Source organism: Eurypyga helias, unplaced genomic scaffold (genome assembly GCF_000690775.1).
Source record: "Eurypyga helias isolate BGI_N326 unplaced genomic scaffold, ASM69077v1 scaffold7471, whole genome shotgun sequence".
NCBI lineage: Eukaryota > Metazoa > Chordata > Aves > Eurypygiformes > Eurypygidae > Eurypyga > Eurypyga helias.
The window spans coordinates 14,808-36,266 of record NW_010230117.1 but is presented as its reverse complement, the minus strand read 5'-3'; the positions used below and the strand labels follow the sequence as shown (position 1 = coordinate 36,266).

General features: G+C 41.0%; 1 protein-coding gene across 1 annotated transcript in view; it reads right to left on the bottom strand.

The window, feature by feature from the left end:
* Nucleotides 1–21,459, bottom strand: part of LOC104516332 (protein CBFA2T1) — a gene marked incomplete at its 3' end in the record, with an annotated part of 71,196 nt that overhangs the window by 40,088 nt on the left and 9,649 nt on the right. The window lies entirely within an intron of this gene.

The following is a 21,459-nucleotide window of genomic DNA, read 5'->3' as shown; positions in this document are numbered from 1 at the left end:
ATATCAAATAGATTAATAAGGAATATATTAAAATATTTTATCTTAAGTGGAATAAAGATTGTGACAACTTACAAATAGCTACAATACTGGCAAAGCTTGGGTTTAAATCTGTCTCAATGGCTATGAAAGAAAAAGGTGAGGAGGAACCCAAACTTCTGACCAAAAATAACCTGATTCTGGAAACACGTGATTTTTTTACAGGAAGGAATGAAACATAAAATGGGATTCTGTTACTGGTTGTTCTTCCCTCGTTTTCTTTTCTAGCACAAGAAGCAAGAATCGAAGAGGTAAAGCAAACACACTGAGGTACTATTACACCGCTCAGTCAGGCCTGGGATCGCAGGAGTCTCTCAACATACCTCCCTTTCCCCCAGCAACCCCACACCCTGGCAAGAATGAGGACGAGAAACTGTATGACCTCCTTGGTTCTGCAAGGAGTCAGCAGCCTTCTCATCTGTAACTCGCTTCTTTTATTTCTTTTTCTTACTGTTTAAAACATTCTATCTTTCTCCCTTTTTTCTCACCATCCCAAACACAGACTTTGAACACATGCTCTGCATCATCTGGAATAACTCCTCAAAATGCTGAACGTCGCTTGTGATTATTTATCTACAAGCTTTGTTTTCTTTTAAACTGTGTGTATTTTGTTGGACTGTATCTACTGATAGCTAAACTCCCAAGCCTTCCACTGGCCACCTCAAAGAAGCTGATGCAAAAGAGTCCAAGTAGAGTTTACTGTCGGTCTGTAATGAGAGTGAAATGATAAATCTCTGTACTGAAAGCCAGCTGCTTCATTCTTAACTCTGATCCCGCTCCTTTTCTTTTGCATTCGAGCTAGCATACAGCTGTAATAAATGTGGCTCCTCTCACAAGCAGTGCAGATGTTAACAGTTCTGTAGGACATCAAGAAACATTTCAAGAATCTTGTAAGTGCTGACTAAACTTGCTTGAATTACCCACACTACCTCCTCCACATTCCTATTCAGTAACATTAGCTTTCCTGAATGTATTAAGGGGAAGAAAAAAAAATTAGCATTTAAGCCAAGACATTAATATCTAGGTCTAAACTCACTATCAATAAACAAGGAATGTTCTTAAGCCATCAGACAACAGATATTCAGATAGTGAACCAAAAGAAGTCAATTTATTCTTTGTCAAGATGACTAATGCATTTTTTCATTTCTTATCTATGCAAGAGCAGCTAAATGACTGCCTGAAAATACATATTTATAAAAAGTCATGGCTGGATATATTTGAAAGAAAGGATCAAAACTATAGCCAGATCTTTCTTTTTTCCTAGTAATCAAGTGGATTAATACTAAATTAGAGTGAAGGAGTTCAAAGTGCTACCTAGTACATTTTTATTAAAGTTATATTAGCATGACAGTCATATGCATTAAAGATTAAGCTAAAGCCTCAACCACAGTCGGTTCTGGGCAGGAACAAGAGTCCAGCTGTGCAGGTAGAGGACTAGACACCAAATGCTTTCATTAAGTAGGTCTGTACTAGAGATACTGTTTTAATATTCTTCCCTCTTCAAGCAGCAAGCTTAGCCTCCTTTCCTGGGGGCAGGACTTTCAAAACACATGAAGCAGTTTAGAAGCACAGTCATCAACAAAAGCAAATGTGACTAGTACTCATGTATTACTCCAGACACTTGAAAATCCCACATCAAATACCCTACCCTGTGTGTAAACTTCACACTTTCAAAACCTACTGGAAGGAGGGCTGCAGAGCGATTCACAGCACTGAGCCATAAAAGGATCACAATCTTTGACAAGTTCAGAAACAAAATGTGCAGTCGAGAGTTTCTACGGTGAAGCTTTGAGATTGTCTCCAGTCAAGTGTCAATCTCGGCAGAGTTTCAAAGAGAACAGGGTAGGGAGAACTAAAACTAAGATATCACTACATTTCCTGCAAGGGATCGATAGAAACCTCAGCCCTACAAACAGCTACATTCCTACTCAACTTCAGATACTTATCCTATTACGGTAGCACACTTGAAGTTCAAATCAAGTCTCTGAAGATACAGGGCACAAATAATTTACCATGAAATGCGGAATTCAGGGTATTGTTTGTTCTTTAATTTAGCAATACGGGAAATCTGAATATAAAGCAGAACTGCAATGGGCTATTTTTTTTCCAATGCTTCATGACACTGCTTTTAGAGTCATTTACCAATGTCATAAACAGAACATTTAGGCATTTTGAGAGAAGCAAAAAGACAATAGACTACAACCTTAGAAAGAAGTTGATGTAATATTAATAGAAGCTATATAATTAGCTAGTCCAAAACCTCAACCTGCCTTTAAGCTTCCCTGAACAAAATAAACTGGGAGGAGAGAGCAGGAAGAAAAGAACCAAAAGAAGAGAAAAAAACAAAAAGAGAGCAGGAAGAACCCACACGAGCCACAGTCCCTTACTGCTGTTATTCCTCCATGAGCGGAAATACTCTGTTCAGTCATGGCTTAGGAGGCATAAACATCATTGAAATTCAAAGGCAGCTCTGAGAAAGAGGACGCCGCAATTGGTATGCAAGTGGTGTTTTCTCGCCCTGAATACATTATGAACTTGCAGCATGCTAATATGCCATGCTATCATAAGCACCAGATGGAACAGTAGGCAGTATATGTCCCATCAAACCTCAGGAAGATGTATTAATGTTCCTGCTCTTTTTTTTTTTTTTTCCCCTATTCCCTTCCCCTCCCCCTTCCCTACTCCAACCCTTCAGCTGTGTCCCTAGACTGGCACATTTCTTAGCATCAGTCACCTGCTCCCGAAGCACAGTTCTCCAGGGTTGCCTCATCTTCCCCAGGTGGTGCCAAGCAGCTTTTCAATCTTTTTTATCGCAGAAGGTAAAGGCCACAAGACATGTCAGGCTGTGCTTACTGAAGGGTACCGAGTACAAAAGATAACATCATGAGATAAATGATAGATGAAGAAAGACTTCGGGTTTAAAGCTGGCACAATTGTTTTAAATTATGTATAAGTGGCGCAGCACAGATTTCCCCCCAGTACTATTGGCGAATGAAACTGGGGGGCAGCGGCAAAGGGTACGATTTTCTGTGTAATCAAATAAAACAGAGGAAACTGGGTTAAAGATCTTTGAACTGAATTCCTTTTTTCACCACGCTGGAAACCTCTTCCAAGAAGACGTACACAATTTGAGAGCCCATTATAGGTTATAGTGCAGGGTTTAATTTTAAATCCTGAGTATGAAAAATGGCACACAGGCAAATCACAGTTTACAGGATTTAGATTAATTTTTATTTTCATTCAAGATTTGACACTCTAACTTTTGTGATTAAATAATTGCTTGGACCTGTACGTATGATTCTAGAAAAGTATAGTATTTTAATACCGCTTTGCATCATTAATGAATTCAGCCCCAAGCAAGTTTTGTATGACTAAAGAGAAATGTAATCTAGTATTCTGTATGAAAGTATGTGCATACACATACAAAACTAAAGCACAGATCATCTGAAACACAGGTATCATCTGAATTTTTCCCATCTCTTCGTAGAAAGACGCCTCCTATTGAAATATATAGGTTGCAAGATTCTTTTTTTTCTTCCTCTTACTGGGCCCTTCAAAAACTAAATGAGGTCCTCAAGACTGAAAATTGAGTCAGTGCATTCAGACCACAAGAAAGAAAGACTTGAGATAGCTGAAAAAAAGCACATCATCTTTTCTCATCTGAAGTTTTATAATGTTCAAGTGTTTTTAAACACGTTTTCCAAAAAAAATCACATCAGTAAACATTTTGCTAATTTCTGATACTTTAGAAACCACCTGCTGATTTACAAACAGCTCCCACTCTGCATGTAAATCCATTATTTTCCTAACAACATTAGCCTTCTCATAAACACAGTCTAATTCTGCAAGATGCTGAGTATTGATAACTCACATAAACTTTTCTGGGAATTAACACTGCTCAAAGCCTCACAAGAGCTAGTTATGCAAGTTATCTGTTGCACGTACAAGAAGGATTTTTTCAAGTATTAAAGGCCTGGTTGACAGGATCCCCCCAACCATCCAATCCTAACTAAAATTAAAAATAATTACCTTTTTCTTTCAAAAAAAAGCACTTTGCAACTGTTACTCACAAATAACAGGCATTATTCCAGCATCTCTTAAGTCCAGATAGGCTCTAATGCAAGGATGTCTTGGGGACTAAGTAAAAAATCAATTTTTTTTCCTTTTTCTCTTCCTACTGAATACTGGGGGGCTTGTTTTGTTTCTTAATATATAGCCTTTAAGGGTAGTTTGCTAGATTATGATTTGCATTGTGCAAATAAGTCTATTTAAGTCCATTATCCTGCATTGTAAAGTAATTTCTGACACCTAAACAGCACTCAATTTAATTACAACATACTGACACAGTACAGCTGACTCCCAAAGGAACCTGTTTGGATCAGAAGATGATGATATATGCTAGCTACTGATCATCTTTCACCATCAGATCTGCAATCAACTGTTTTACAGAACAGTATCAGAACAACTGCATCATCATATTTTGTGGCAAAAAGCCCTCCAATTGCATGCAACAATGTGTGCGTATCCCAGACTTGTAAGCAGACGTATTTAAAAAGCCGCAGCTTTACTGTAATAACCAAAGGAGCCAAAAAAAAAAAAAAAGGCTTTGATTTTGATTTAGCAAGCATCAATTTCTGCAGCAGAATCCCCATTGGGTAATTCATCAAGGCATCTATTCTATATCTAGTATGGCAAGACAGCCAAAACACTTACAGCCTCCAAAAAGAAAAACACTTGTGACAAAACTATTAAGCATTCCTGGTGATTAAGTAATAGACATTCATTCTTTCAAGGCTGTCTTGAACCAATGCCCCAGACAAAGCCGTGCAATCATATTTGCTGGTGTCAGGATGAAATCAAGGCATCATGATTTTCTGTATTCCTTCAAGAAAAAGCAAGTTGTTTAGCAGCATCCACAAAGCTCTTTCTGAAAGAGTATCAAAGTTAACCAAAGAGAGAGTATATAATTTCTCTCGTGGCTCTACGGAGGGATGCTGGTCGATACCTGAAATGCAGGTAGTATTTTTATCTTTGGAGCTTTTAGAGCCACTCAAGAGCAGTTTGAAGCTCTCTTTTGAAGCTTTAAGGCAGCATAAACTAAAGAATTCTGTTTCTGCCAGTCTCTGAAGATTAAATACCATTGCTTTCTTTCCTCAAAATGAAAGGAATTGGAAATTACTGCTCTACCAATTGACATGTCAGAGGAAGAAGCCTGGCTGGTCAGCTGTCCTGACAAGCAACCATGCAAGTCCAAACTTCACTCCGTAAGATGTGGTTCTGCCTATGCAGAGGGGTTTGAAGAAGGCAAAGAAAGACTGCAACACCAGCTCTCCCTCAGATGGCAGAGAACTTACTGTACACGCTCTGAAGGCTCTGCCTTCCTACCAAGAGCTCGATGAAAAGTTTCATGCACACATTCATCCCCTGTGCAGCAGCCCTGCTTAACAAATACAGAAAACCCAAATACAGGTTTGCTTGTACAACCACAGAGAAAAACAGAAAGAGAGATGTAAGGAAATGAACAAAACAACAAGAGCCTCCTTCAGAACACTTTACAAATTTAACAGAAGAGGCAACAACAGCATTCCCAGAGAGGCCACCATCACGTTTCTCCTCCATTTGCAAAGGGAAAACAAAGTGCTCACATTGACTATTAGAAATTCAGAAAAGTAAAGTCTGCACTCCTTACAGCACAGCAAAAAAACTGCAAAGGACTATGGTTTGTTTGGGTAGGGTGGTTTGTTTTTGTGTTTTTTTTTTTTTTTAAGATGCAATGCAGTACAATGTCAATCTCAGTGTAAAATAATCAAATATTGACCTTAATAAAGTAATTTAAATTACTTCCAAGATTTAACTTGAAGAAGATCGACAGACGCTCTGTCTCTTGCAAGCTCTCTCTCTCCCTAGAGCAAGGAGATCCTGCAGTGCTGCAGAAGGATGAACTCAACCAAGGTGGACAACCTAAATTCCAGAAACTCTTATCACTGCCCTCCCTCTGCCAGCAGAGAAATAAAAACTAAAACCACCAAGTCCAAAGACACAGTAAACTCTGTTGCAAACCAGTTTCTGCAGAGGAAACCGATGACTTTCAAAGTCACTCAATGACAGTGCTATCTGACCTCACTGGACATCTAATTATACCCTTTATTTTGCAGACATAACCGAGGCTGCTTTAATGAGCATCTTTCCGCTTTTTTACCATGTTAGTAACTCTCCAAGTCCTTATGGTTCACTCAGAATTTCTCGGTGAGTACTTTCAAAATTGATATAAACCCTGATTCCTTCTCAAAAAGAACAAGGTTATCGCAGCCCTGTTTTTTAAAGATCATTTTTTTATATTGGGGTGTGTGTAGTTTTCAAAGTCAAAATTAATGTACCTTGCCCAGTTCCAAGCAAAGCAAGTAGCCAAAAGAAACAGCAACACTGCCCACAGAAAATGACCTCTTCTAGACTTCATTAGGCCAACTTTCTCCCAACTAGAATACAAATAAGTGTGTGCAAAGCTAGCAGATATAATTACGCAATCAACAATTATGTGGTGAAATGGACTGGAAAAATAAAATTAAAACAATAAATGTTAATTTGTATTTGCTAACCACGAATGATGTGGCTGGTGCTCTGCAAGGCGCAAAATCCTTTCAAAAAAAAGGATTCTCTTAAAAATTCATATACAGGAAAGTCAAAGGAGATGGCATTCATTTGGATTATAAACCAGCTACAATGAAAATTCAAGACTGTGTACACATGCCTGCTGCCATGGCTTGAAAAGGCCACCAGAATATATTTGGAATGCACAGTTCAGAAGCAAGAATCAAATTATGGCTGTACTTCTGTATGATTCGAGTGCACACATTTTCCAAACTGTAATCTTGTGGCAGGAAGACTATCTGAGTCATGTGTGTTTGCATGACTCACAGAAGACATAGTAAGGAGAGATCTGAAAGAAGGAAGGGGAAAGGCCCTGTCTCACTAAACCAGCAGATTACTCCTTTAGCAGGATGTGGTTTCAAAACAGGATCAGAGTAAGACAGTGAAGGAAGCATCGCTAGAAGAATTAGAGAAAGGGAGGACTATAAGAATCTGCACCCAAGATGCACAGAAGGACCCCCAAGGTTTGATGAAGTGGATTATAAGCACACGAAGAAAATTTCAGTAAAACATTAAAACTGAAGAGTTACAAAGTTCAATTTTAGATATGCATCTATTACAGAAGACAGAATAGTGCCTCAATCCCAGAAGAGAAAATATATATCAAGAAACCTGGAAGGGGCAATGAATTTTGACAGGTAAAACACATTCCTACTTCTTTAATCTTTTGAAATCTCGCTGAAAAACAGTTAAGAATATGCAAATCCCACTTTCTCAAATCTCCATTTATAGCAAACCCCTCCTTTTAAACAAGAATTATATAAGCCTGACCCTACACTAGACTGCAAGAAACTTGCAGTACGCTTGAAGGGTTACCAAAATATATTTTTCTTCCTTATTCCTCAGCCTCTCCTCCAAAGGTGATCAATACCAATTACTTTTGCTCCTTCTATTTCCACACTTCTTTCAGTCAATATGGAAAATGCTGCAGAGCTTGTTACAGTCTGCTTCTAAAGGGATGTCCATAATGAATGAGAACCGTATGAGCAGTAGTCTTAATAATTGTGTCCACTGCTGACAGTATTTCTTTTTGAACTTCAGAAGGATTTCCTGACACCTTTGACAACCGTATCCTGGGCTGTATCAGGAGAAGTGTGGCCAGCAGGTCGAGGGAGGGGATTCTCCCCCTCTGCTCTGCTCTTGTGAGACCCCACCGGGAGTGCTGCATCCAGCTCTGGGGCCCTCAGCATACAAAGGATATAGACTGGTTGGAGCGAATCCAGAGGAGGCCACGAAGATGCTCAGGGGGCTGGAGCACCTCTGCTATGGGGACAGGCTGAGAGAGTTGGGCTTGTTCAGCCTGGAGAAGAGAAGGCTCCGGGGAGACCTTATAGCACCTTCCAGTACCTGAAGGGGCTACAAGGAAGCTGGGGGGGACTTTTTACAAGGGCCTGTAGTGACAGGACAAGGGGTAACGGGTTTAAATTGAAAGTGGGGAGGTTTAGAGTAGATATCAGGAAGAAGTTCTTCACGGAGAGAGTGGTGAGGCACTGGCACAGGTTGCCCAGAGAAGCTGTCGATGCCCCATCCCTGGAAGTGTTCAAGGCCAGGCTGGATGAGGCTTGGAGCAACCTGGTCTAGTGGAAGGTGTCCCTGCCCATGGCTGGGGGGGTGGAACTAGATGGTCTTTAAGGGCCCTTCCAACCCAAACCATTCTGTGACTCTATGACTTACACTTTGTAGCCATTTAAAAGCACAGATACCTTGCAGGCACTGTTCCAGAACATATATCCACATTAACACTGAAATAGGTGGCTGGATAATTAAGATTAATTCAGATGTGTAGGTCCTACCAGACCTCATTAAAATTTCACAAGATTGCCAGATCCCAAGAGCAAGAAAATGAAGTTGTTTTATTTTTAAGAAGTAGAAATAAATGCACAACTCATTACGCAACATCATGGAAAAGCTCAAGGATGTAGTTTCACGCCATAGGAATTTGGGCCAGAGATTTTTAGAAGCTGGATTGGTTCAGGGTCTCTTTTGACACTACAACCCTAAAGCAGCTGCAAGAACATTACTACCAGGTGGTGTACTGCAGCACAGAGACAAAACCAAGAGGTCCGTGAATCTCCAGTTGAAGAGACACCTCTCAAATCCCAAGGCCATGAGAGACTTGGTGTCTCATGTTCTTCTATAATTAATGCTCACAATGAGGCTATTTCTTCACAGGCTGCCTATAACTCACACTAAAGAAAAGATTACTAATAGGGAAAAAATAAAAATAAAAGCCCAGCACCACAGAGAAATAAATTCAGCTTTGGTATCTGGAATCACAGCTCAATGAGCTATCATGGGAAGGAGGTGCAGCCCTTTCAGCCATCACTGAGTCTGACAATTCTGCTCTTCTACTGGCTTGTAAAGGCAAAGTTCATTCTGCAAGTTACAGATCAAATCATGGTTTCAGATAACGCTCAGTCAATAATTAATTTTAGGTGCCCAGAAGCTCAACGCTGGTGAAATTTCCCCTCAAAACACAATGCAAAAGCTGGTGACATGGTCCACTCTGCTCTCCCCTATACTGCACAGGGCTGAAGCACCTCAGACTATCCAAAAGAGCTAACAGATTCAGTGGAAAAAAGAACCATCATGCATGCTGAAGTGACCTCAGGAAATGAGATAGTTCATGCCCTTCTGCCTCAAAGCATGTGCTGCTAGATCCAATTGCAAGAGTTCTTTCTGATACTGTGTCTTCAGTAATGGAAATACCACTACCTATCTGAACAACCTGTTTCAGTGTCTGACCATCCTTACGATGAATAACTTTTTCCTTGGTATCTACTTGAGATTTATGATAGCCTTTTTATCATGGCTGGATGGTTGCACTCAAAGAGCTCCAAGTGGAGACCAGCAATGAGCGGCGTTTTAGAGGTCAGTATTGGGATCGGTGCTGTTCAACATTTTTGTTAGCGACATGGACAGTGGGATTGCGTGCACCCTCAGCAAGCTTACTGATCACACCGAGCTGTGTGGTGCAGTCGACACGCTGGAGGGAAGGGATGCCATCCAGAGGGACCTGGGCAGGCTGGAGAGGTAAACCTGTCACAACCTCATGGAGTTCAACAAGGCCAAGTGCAAGCTACTACACCTGGCTTGGAGCAATCCCAAGCACAAGTACAGGCTGGGCTGAGAATGGATAGAAAGCAGTCCCAAGGAGAAGGACTTGGGGGTACTGGCAGATGAAAAGCTGAACATGAGCTGGCAGTGTGCAATGGCAGAAAGCCAACCATATTCTGGGCCATATCCAGAGAAGTGTGGCCAGCAGGTCAAGGGGAGAGATTCTGCCCCTCTACTCTGCTCTTGTGAGACCCCACCTGGAGTGCTGCATCCAGCTGTGGAGCCCTCAACATCAGGAGGATATCAACTGGTTGGTGCGAGTCCAAAGGAGGGCCACGGGGACAATCAGAGGGCTGGAGCACCTCTGCTGTGGGGACAAGCTGAGAGAATTGGGGTTCTTCAGCCTGGAGAAGAGAAGGCTCCAGGGAGAAGTTATACCGCCGTCCAGTACCTGAAGAGGCTACAAGAAAGCTGGAGGGGGACCTTTTACAATGGCCTATAGTGACAGGACAAGGGGTAATGGGTTTAACTTACAAGTGGAGAGATGTAGATTGGATATCAGGAAGATGTTCTTCACAGAAAGTGTGGTGAGACACTGGAACAGGTTGTCCAGAAAAGCTGCGGCTGCCCCATACCTGGAAGCGTTCAAGGCCAGGCTGGACGAGGCTTTGAGCAACCTGGAACTAGATGATCTTTAAGGTCCCTTCCAACGCAAACAATTCTATGATTCTGTAATTACTCGTGCCTGTTTCCTCACATCCTGTCACTATGAACCTCTGAGAAGGGTTTGGCCCCATCCACCTTCTCTACACCCTCCCATTAGGTAGCTGTAGACAGATCATGACAAAAAAGATGGTAATTATATTTAACTAGCAACTGCCTACAGCTCACCAACAAGGAAATTTTGGCAATAGGATGCTCTACTCCTTCCTTTCAAGAGCCTCAGTAACATGGAGACAGAGGATCCACAGCACTACTCCCTCCTCCAGAAAAGATGTCCATATCCTCATCTTCAGAAGATTGGCAAGTAGAACTGGTTTAACAGACAGCTAGGCAAGACAGAAGAGGTGAGCTTTGATTTTATTCAAGTCTTTTGAGCAGAAGCCTCACTCTCGAAGTGAAAGACCTGAATTCAAACCCTCCTTCTTTTGCTCAAGCTCAGGTCTGTACAGTTTTCCCGTGGCAGAGGGGAAGGCTACTGCCCAGCAGCAGCCTTTTCCAGGCGGGAGTAGTCTCCATCGCCCTTGTCATGCCCAAGGAGCAAGCAGGGAACATTCCAGGAGGCACTGAGGCCCGAGATCAACGGCAGCAAGGAGGAAGCAGCTCCTTTGCTGGTCCTGACCTTTGTCTGGTGACTCTCGTGCACAAGAGGCAGAAAGAACAGACATACATCACGAAATGCAATGTGGTGCAGAGACGGCTGAGCTCCTTGAGAGTCGAGCCAGTGAATACAGATAGCGTGGTACAGCACGGCAAATGCTTCACCAGCTTCACAAAGGAACTGCGCGAATGCGGAGTTAGCATAGCAAGATATTGAATGAAATCAGCCTTGCCAAGCAGGCCAGTATGGCCAGACTGTCTCTGTGTAGAAGTAAAAATCCATGCGCTGCTGTGCCCTATGGATTTCCCGTTTTAATCTCTACTCGCCTCAGTACCGTTGGCTCTGTGCTCCGTTTTACATCACACACATTTCTGGGAACAAAAAGTAAGCCTGTGCTTGTGAAGAGACGTTTCTAAATAAGAATTAGGCATCTTCCGAGATTACCCACCAGATCGAACTGTGCGAACGACTCTCATACAGAAATGCCTCAATCCCATAAAGTCGTAGGTAAGAACTCAGCACTGGCTGCTTAACCCTCTTGATACTGAGACAGACCTTAGCATGCACAGATGCAGCTTGATATGCTTGGGAAACTTTAAAGCTGTAACAGTGATGTATCTGCAATGAGGAGAGAGTTGAGGGCAAGTCAAAGGCTTGCAATTCTGGCTTTGGAAACCAGCTACTTCTGCTTCAAGTGCAGAAGTTGTCTTGTGCACTTAGCTTATTTTCTGATGTGTTGTAGAGTTATCCTTGATGTACACACCTGGATGGAAAACGGATGCAGTGAACAAACCAGAAAACTGGTGCAGGTCCTGAAAAGGACTACATACCATGGCTGCTTCTGCTCATGTATCAATTTATCTATTTAGACTTTTCAAATCAACATATCCCAACATTTTAGAATTTGTTTTACCCAAAACTGGCATTCAAGTCTTTTAAGTTACACATACTATACACAGATCACATTGATTAGCAAGCTATGATGATCATTCCTTAACTTGCAATTATGTACTAGTGTGGAGTCCAAAATCTTCAAATCAAGGTGTGATCAGTGCAAAACACCCTGAGCACACCAAGGAAGTACCAGTCCTGAGAAACTGATTCGTTGTTCCTTCCTCTCCAGCTAAGAGGCTGAGTTGAAAAGCACTGAATCTTCACAGGGCAAGAGCGTTTGGGACCCTGCTTAAAAACATATATTAATAGCTATTTCTGCAGCATGATCTGCACCCCATGATGTGTTACTTTCCATGCCTACGTAGCAAGATGTTGTTCACAGTCCCATGGGTTGAAAATAAGAGCGATAGTGTCACGCAGACTTTGGAATTTATTACTACAGTAAAAAAGAGGAAGAAACTTTTAATACTCTGAAAAGTAAGTCATTACACGTCGTCTCCCGAACCCTATAATATCTATCTGAGGAACCTAGTTTTAAGAGCTTTTCGCTCCTGTAAGAATCCTGAAGAAGATAAAGTCATTATGTAGGATGATTGGAATAATGATGCAAGGTTAACACTCGGACTTAAGTATTTCCAGACACATTTTCCTGTTTGGCAGGAAACTTGTTTTGTAAGACACAGAATTGTCCTGATATAACAGCATAGCAACTGCAACTTAGAACAGAACAAGTCGGTTAATGGCCTGTTAGAAGACTTTTGCTGTATAACAGCATTTAGACGCAAGTATTTAAAAAACAGGTGGATAATCCAAATGTTCAGTTACTAGGACACTAACAGTTATGTCCATGGCAATTTTGTTTCTGTTCTTTAAACAAATCATCACTTGCAAGCACTAATGTTAAAACCAGAAAGCCAGTCTAGTACACAGTGGCTATAAATGCCAAATCAATTTTCAGCAGATAATAAAGTCCATGTTTTACAATCAGCAATGCACTGTTTTACTACCCAAAATGTAAGCTAATAATATATAGCTCTGCTAAATGGAAAATGCAGATATGCTGTTAAGAAACGGGCTGGCTGTGAGATGATGGATCATTTCTGCTGGGACCTTCTTAAAGCTATGTGCAAATGTTTTGAAAATATCACATGATGTGGCCATGTGTTAAAAATTACAGCCAGTTAAGTTCTCTGCTAAGAAAAATATGTGGGCAATTTATGAAATGCACTCCAGGATGGAGATATCTTAAGTAAAACCAGATTTTGAAAACAAACCCTTTTTTTTTTTTTTTTTTTGAAACATGAACTTAAAAAAAAAAAAGTTGCAGCCACATCTGGAGAGCAGAAGTAAAGAAGGGGTGGTCTGACCTAATACCAGGCCATCTTCTGAAAGAGCAGCATTATTTCTGGGCTACAATGACTGTGATCACTGATTGTCCTTTTAAGGAAACCATGCTGAATACTGCCATGGGCAATAATAAAGCATTTTGTAGGCCAACATCTGTTCTTTGAAAGTACTATAAAATGACTGATAGATTTGTAATGTTTCATAAATAAAGTCTGGAATAAACAGTTTAAAAATAAATAAATAAATAACCAACCACCACACTCAGAGTAATCAGACCAACCGGTACATGGCATTAGAATTGAACACTGTTTCCCCCAGCATCAATTATTTAGAGATAAGCACTTCCTAGAGTTCACTACATAGAATGACAAAATGGTTAACTTGGTTACTGCAAGCTGCATGTTAAGGGGATTATCTTTCCAGAGACTTTTTCTCGGAGTTGCAGTAGTGCCTTAACAGAGATCTGAATGGCTTTTACAGCGTTTCATTAGCCAGCCTCGCTGCCGTCGCTTTGCCCCGAGAGGGAAGCAAAGAGGTGAGCGGCCAGTCACAATTATAACAGTACGAGCAGTTTGTCTTTGAAGGGCAAATTTATTTAGTGTAAAAGTGTTATCGCTACACACAAACCAGAACCCGTCTTTATTACTTCCTGTTCTTTCCCCAAAAGAAGGACTTCAGATGTCAGAATCACTGAAGGGATGCTTCTGAAATCAAGACTTCACACATACACAAAAGGCACTGACATAATATCAGATTACATAAAAATACACATCCTTTTAATCTCCTGTACATAATGTGCTTACTTTTAAAATACAAAATCTGCCCCAGATGGCTAATAATGCCCATTTGAAAAAACGCAACACCACAATATTAAAGGGCTAAAATATGCTGTGAACAGATTGAGAGGCAGTTCATCCTAGAGGAGAGTAAAAAAGTGCAGATGGGTGTCAAAAATAGCCAAGTGTCAGATCTGTTCAAGTATCTCCATTCTGGCACATGCTCCCAGTCACAGCTGTTAGTGTATTCTCTGTATCCAAGTGCAAGGTTTTCTAACACTCCGAGCTGACATTAAAACACACTTCTTTGCTTGCTACTGCTTTAAGAGAATGCTGGAAATTAAAGATTTATTTAACGGTAAAGCTTAACGAGTATTGATAAGGGTATACATACTCGAGTGTAGCGCATGCCATTTTGATTAAAGATGCATGAAATTTTAACCAGCAGGTAGATTAAGTAATTTAAATGCCAAAGGCTTAATAGGTCTTCAAAACCCTCCACTCCAGGCATTCCAACACTGTTTGCCGATAGCCCCAAACAATGCACACAAGGGTCAAAACTGATAAGATTGTGTCATTTCAGTACATTTAAATATCTTAATAAAACAGAGAAATAGTAAACTGCACGAGAAGATGAGTTTCCTACAAATATAAGGGAAATGCCAGTGGATTCAGATCATGCAGAACACAGTTTTCCAAATTAATGAATTACCATGATTTTTCTAATGAAGACCACATTCCTAGCAATGTAATGCATGCAAATCAAATTTGACGTTTCAAGGGTTAAATTGACCTTTCATAGTCCTCAGTTGTTATCTATGCAAATTAATTTGCTCATATTTCAACCATATAAATCCTCTTAGCCTTGTGCTTTGAGCAAACAGAGCCCACTTTCTTGCTACAACCAGTGGATCAGCAAACATACCAGCAGTAGGGTACGACCGTGTATAAAAATCCTAAAAGGAAAACATTCTTCCAACAACTGGCAATACCTACATGCAACTGTGGTTGCAGCAAACTGGCAGATACTGTTTCAAAACACCATCTGCGAGGTGTACAGACTCTCTGTGATCAAGCGTAGCCTCTTCTGCCTGTCCTACCCAAATAATCCACAAGAACCAGCCAGCTGTAGGATCTCTAGCCCTGTCTTTTTTTATCCAGAGACACAGGCTGCTATAATCAGGCACATGGCTTTCTTCAGTCCTTCCCAAGGAGAGGAAAAAAAAAAGACCAAACCAAAACACAACACACCAAATTCAATCCACTCGGCCGTGGTCAAGCATCTCACAAAACCCCTCAGACAAATCACCCTGCATAGGAGCACCGTTTTCATTGGCAGTAACACTTACCAATTAGACAAGGGATCGTAAGATCCAAGGATAATATTTTCCTGAGGAAACCGACCTATTAAAATTTCCAGCTCCACAGCAATTTCTCTAATTCAGCGGATTTTTTTATCATTTTGTATCAACATATTTCAGCTATCTGCCCAGTGACACTTAAGGACTATGATTTAGGAGGACGTTGGAATAAATTGTTTTATAAATCTCCCTCACTTCTCTAACATAAACAGCCTTTCACAGAGATAATTTCAGCTGATGGGTGAACGCTGTGAATGATCTCTACCGATCAAATGTTTGCAGATTCAAGGTACAGCTGACAGTCATGAAAGCCAGCCCGAAGCTGTGTTTCTCTTCGCTAAAAACGATCCCCCGTGCAGAGACCCGCACCCACAAAGCCGGTGACTTTTCTGCTATTTCTATCCCTTTCCATTGAAACATCCAGTCCTGCTGTAAGTATCATCCCTGGCAGTTCTCTCGCACAAATTCCCCTCCCCCCAAACATATACACAACAGAATTAGCATCCACGATCGCTCCGTACCCGTATCAGCTTGCAAATCACCCTCTGTATTAAAAGAGAGGAGGAAAAAATATATATATACTATCAAAAAACAATTAGCGTTTCCTCATTTAAAACCAAAAGAGCTGCAATAATTTCAACTCACCAGGCATCCTTGGATAAAATATACCACACTGTAAATGGCTCTCTCCTAAAAGCAAGCTTATTTAGGGCTCAGTGCCTCCTGTTCTGGAATGAACAGAGAGAAGCGAGGAGGGCCATCAGAACTGGCTGTGGCAGCGTAGCTGGAGGCAGGATGCTGGGCGCGTGCGTTTGCCAGGCAAAGACAGATGGAGAGCTGACACTCTGTATTGCACTTGGAGCAGAAATGTGAATGATGACAGGAGCACATGTGGCCTTGAACCCAGCCCTGTCTCTTCAGGCAGAACAATGACAGGGATGTGTGTGCAAATTATCACAACCCCGGCTCCCCTCAGCTGACTCCTTTTACTCTACCTTTCACACCAAGTTCCAGATGACCAAAGAATAGAAAGTAAAATGCGGAGTGATAAGCCAAACACTGAATTATTCATTTTTTTTCTTTAAAAGTTAACCCTTTCTTCTGCTGACGGCAATTAAAGAAAAAAGCATCGCTTAGAATCAGCTCTCCTTCAAAAGTGGAAACAAATTCATTCTTTATTTTAACAGCCATAATTTCACACTCCGTAGGACTACGTTTGTTTATTTAGCTGGAAATTCAAAACCTGCACGAGGATATACGGGAGGGTCCCCCCTCCTCTTCCTCCCCTCCCCACACATTTGTCATTATTATGCTGGCTTACTATAGTGAACAGAGTATCAAAATCGCTCCCTTTCTCAGATTCTCAGTAGTATGTGTAAAATAGAACACACTTAGAAAGCAGACCACTTTTATTTTACTATAGTGCGTTTAACCCCCTGGGATTCCTGCATTGATATGTTCCAAACATTTGCAGCTTACTCTCCTTCACCTTGCATGGCGATCCATGGGGGATGAAAACAAAATCTTCCCTGTAAAGCTTTTTCAAAAGCTAAACAATCATGTCCTCCCAATTTCTGATTTTGCACACCCCTTAAATGTTTATCCTTCACATGAATAACGTATGCCTGGCTAGGTTCAATGCACTCTTCCCTATTAAGCTTTAATGGACACCATGATACATAAAACTACAAGTCTTTGTTATAGTGCTTTATCTAAAGCTGGCTATTTTCTTCTCAGCAGTCCCTCTTTAGTCCTTTGTAAAACATCTTTGCCTCTTAGGAGAAACATACGCCTGACTCGCATGCCTTCTGTAGCACGTATAGCCTTGCACAGAATTCCAAGCACAAGGATAAATATCTTCTTTTTAGAACTCTCCTCCCATTTAGCACTTGCGAAAGCTTCTTGCTTTGGTAACGAGTATTTCTCCAGCAATTAGCACGCAGGTCCTGGGTCTGACTTTCCCTTTGCAATAGATGTTTACACACATATAGAAAGGCAGCGATTCTCAGTTGGATCTTCGGAAGCTGTATTCTTGTCAGTACAAGACTCATCCTTTTGTACTTTTTTATGCATCCCCCTGATTGCGCGTTATGCCATCATCTGCCTCTGCTACACAAACAGCCCTGCTTTCGGGCCTTCCTCTTCCTTCCTCTAGCTGCCACAGAGCTCGATAAAGATCTATTTAGGAAAAGGACACACATGCGAAATTAAACAAAACATAACAACCCTTCCAATATCCGGACTAAACCCATGAATATTTCTCACTTAAACCAAATGAGTCACTTAATTTGCTGGTTATTTCCACAGTAACTTTTAAACGCTATCTAAGTGCCACCCTTAAGCTTTAGTCAAATGGGAAAGAGACTCCAAACACAGGACTGGGAAATTCAAGGCGATCAAAGAGGCAAAGGAGCATCTCCCCTCGCCCCAGTAAACACCCCGGCACTAGTAATGTGACGCGTCTGCTACTTGCAGCAGGTCTTCTCTTCATCACACATCTACTGTAATGAAGTTCTCCGTAATGGATTTTTGAGTGAAGGAGAGCCAGAGAGAAACACTGAAACATGAAAACATTTTCATGACAGACCGCTTTCACGAAGGGGGGAAAAGGAGAGAATAACAAGCAAAGTCTGTGCCGCTGAGGCCTCTAAAGAATTTACCATTCTTTTTGTTTTATTATTTGATGCACTATTTAAAACCAGTCAGTTAGTATTGTATTTGCTGTGTTGTTTTTCTTTTTTAATGCTGTACTCTACATGAAAGGAAAAACATTTTCACAGTTGGAAATGCAACCTTTCATTGGCATAGATGCAGCCTGAATCAGCTTCAGAGTAGAAAGTAACGTGTCAAAGGTATGACGCATTTTAATAAAACCGAACAATATTCACTCTTAAAAGTAGGTCTTAATATCAGTACATTGTAAATCCACAGACCACAGCTCACGAAATTGAACTTCCATATGCTGTGTGATTATGCATCTTTTTTCTGTGTGTAAAAAGCCTTTTTAAGCTGTTATCTGACTACAGTAATTGCCATTTAAATTGATCCACGTCAACAAAACCTGGATCCCTGGAGATTCTCACCTAGAAGTCTGCTCCTGGAAGGGGCTAACAGAATGCCTGTGCATCTGAGACTACTTCAGCATTTTCTCAAGCAGCCAGCTGCATGAATAGTTTTTCCCTCTCATTATTTAATACACTGAGGCAGGCTGCAACCCATTTGGCAGTCCTCCCTGAATAAATATCTGTGGATATTTATTTGCTTTCCCCCTCCCATTTTTAATGCAATCACTTAAGGCTTGCCCTAACAGTTTTTGCACCAGGTCTGGAATTTTAGGAAGCCAGGCAAAAGGTGGACAGTCCATTCTGTAAACCGGTTTTACTCTCCGCTAAGAAAGGAGAAGCACTGGTATTAACATAGGAACAACTCTGCGCTATCGCGAGAGTCGGTATTATCTGTGATACCAAAATGAACGGGATACAGGGAGAGTGAAAAATCCAGAAGATAATCTTCAGCCAGTTTCTTTATGGTGCACATTATGCTACACCCTCCTGGGTAGGAATCAGCTCCTTCTTTTCCAACCATTCACAACACTTTACTAAGTAACTTTAAATAAAACTCCTACAACTCTTAATTTTGAAAATGGGTAAAGAAGGCAAAACAGCCTCCATATTTATACATTTGAAGGGGGAAAAAAGGAAGACTTTTATGCAGTGGGAGATATAAGGTTGCTTGTAAGAAATGGATCTGATGGAAAAGAGAAATTCCAAACGATCACCGTTCAGAAGTACAGAGACTGCCTTTTGCGCAAACCTAGCTTAATAAGAGGGACTGGAAGTCCACTGAAACGCATCTGTAGTTAATGAAAGCTCTCTATTAACAGTGAAGGAAGAATTTAACTCAAAGCTGTTCTGTAGGACTTCTCAACTTCCCGCTCTACTTATAGCAGACTGTTGTGATACATTGTGACTTCACACAGTGGGTATTAAGTGAGTTAATTCAAAGGAGCTGAAACCTCATTGATCCTAATTGAAAGCAATACACCCAACCAAATAGTTTTCTACCCCATCTGCTCTGGCCTGCCACCAGCTATTCAATACAAGAGAATTAATAGTTTCAGATATTCTAACCGACCCAATAAAAGCACTCATTTAAGCAGGACTGCATTAACAAAGTGAAAAACCAAGGGCAAAATGGGTTCAAATGGAGCATTTTACTCCTAGTTGGCTTTAACAAAGCTGAATAATGCTTATTCTGACTTTTTATGTGCAAGACTTGATAAACTGAATGAGAAGGCACTCAATGATCAGTCAACGAGCATTGATGAATGGTCATTAGGACCCCCCCAATCTCAGGGAAGGCCATTCCACAAAGTGGCACACCAGCTTGAAAGGGCGGACTCCCTAATGTCCAGATTTCCCCGCTTGCTTGTTCCACTTTCACTTTCAGACCACTGGCCACCAAATGAGGCTGACATATTGGAAAATAATCTTTTATGGGCGAGTGGTAAATAAAAATGGAGGCATTAGCTGGGCTTTCAAATTCAAATCTGCTAGTTTTGTCAGCTCCCAAACGTTTTGATTTTCCACCCAGCTGGAAGCTATTAGTGTTTTCTTAAGGCATCCCACTGACAGGGCAAACCCACCTAATGTGTGAGCTGTAGAGCTGATGCAGGGGACGGGGGTGACCACTTCTGGATGCTTTCTGAACTTTATGCAGTTGATTGTCCAACCAAAGTACAGCAAAGGCAACACCTTCAGGAGAAGCTCACTAATTTCTGGCTGCCCAGTATCTCCCATCGCCTGGTGAGACAGCAGTCCACCCAGGACTGCAACGGGTACCCTCACTGCGACGTTTTCCATGACACTGCCCTAGCCTCCGTTGCTTTTACTGCACTCCACAAAAGAGCTCAAGCTATTCAAGAAAGGCACTTCTTTAGAAATTTCTAATTCTTTGCTTGCAAATGGAATTAAAATATTCCAATAAGATACGTGCTTATCTGTTAACAGTAACTCTTAATGCATGCAACACAAAACATTTGCCAGATAACACTAAACATTTCCCTAAGCATTTCCTTATTGGCAAGGCTTTCTGGACTTCTGAAAAAAGACAAATGGGACCCTTAAAACATACATAGCTCCATGAAACGCAAACTAATTGAGATTACCTACACAAACACTCAACAGTTAGAGTCACCGAGCTGGGAAGAAAATATTCTTGGTTGTCTAAGAGAGGCTGTTCATCATGTTACTTCTAGGACTGGATTAAATTCATTGGAGGTGAGAAAGCACTCCTCTCTTTTTTTCCAGTTAAGAAAACATAAAAGTCATACTATTTCAATGATATAATCAGAAATTAGTCCTCTAAAGAGGATTTCAAATCATCTGTTAAGAAAAGGCAACCTTGGCAGTGGGTCAGACTTGGCAACCTAGATTGTCTATAGCTTTTTGATCAAAAAAGAACCAAAACACTCCTTGCTGAATGTTGCCAGAAATCCCAGTGGCATTTCAGGTATGTTTCAGGTTTTAAAACAATAATATACATAAAGACCTATGATAAGGGAAGAATAGTTCCACCAATAAATAACTGACTCAGAACGGGAGGGCCAATACAGGCTTCAGGTCTTAAAGAAGCCATGCTCTTATAGAGCAAAAATGTGCATGAGTAACAACACTCACATGGGCCAAACTCACAGGCATGTACCTGGTTTGGTGTCTATTTCTTTAATTTGGTTTGGGCTAAACCAAGTTTTGCCTTGTATTTTTTATTAAATACAGTGTTTTCTGTGTGGGCAAAGGAAAATAGAATTGACTGTAACTTTATGTCATCATTCAGATTCAAAGGAAATCACCACACTGTCTCATCACAGACAACACTGATGCACTTCAGAAAATTCGATGGTTTGTATTATTTCTGAAAGGACTCAAGAAAATACCAAAGATACTGTTTCCACTAACAGGAGAAAGAACACATTCATTGTGACCTGGAGAACACTAGATGAGAATATCTGGTCCTGCTG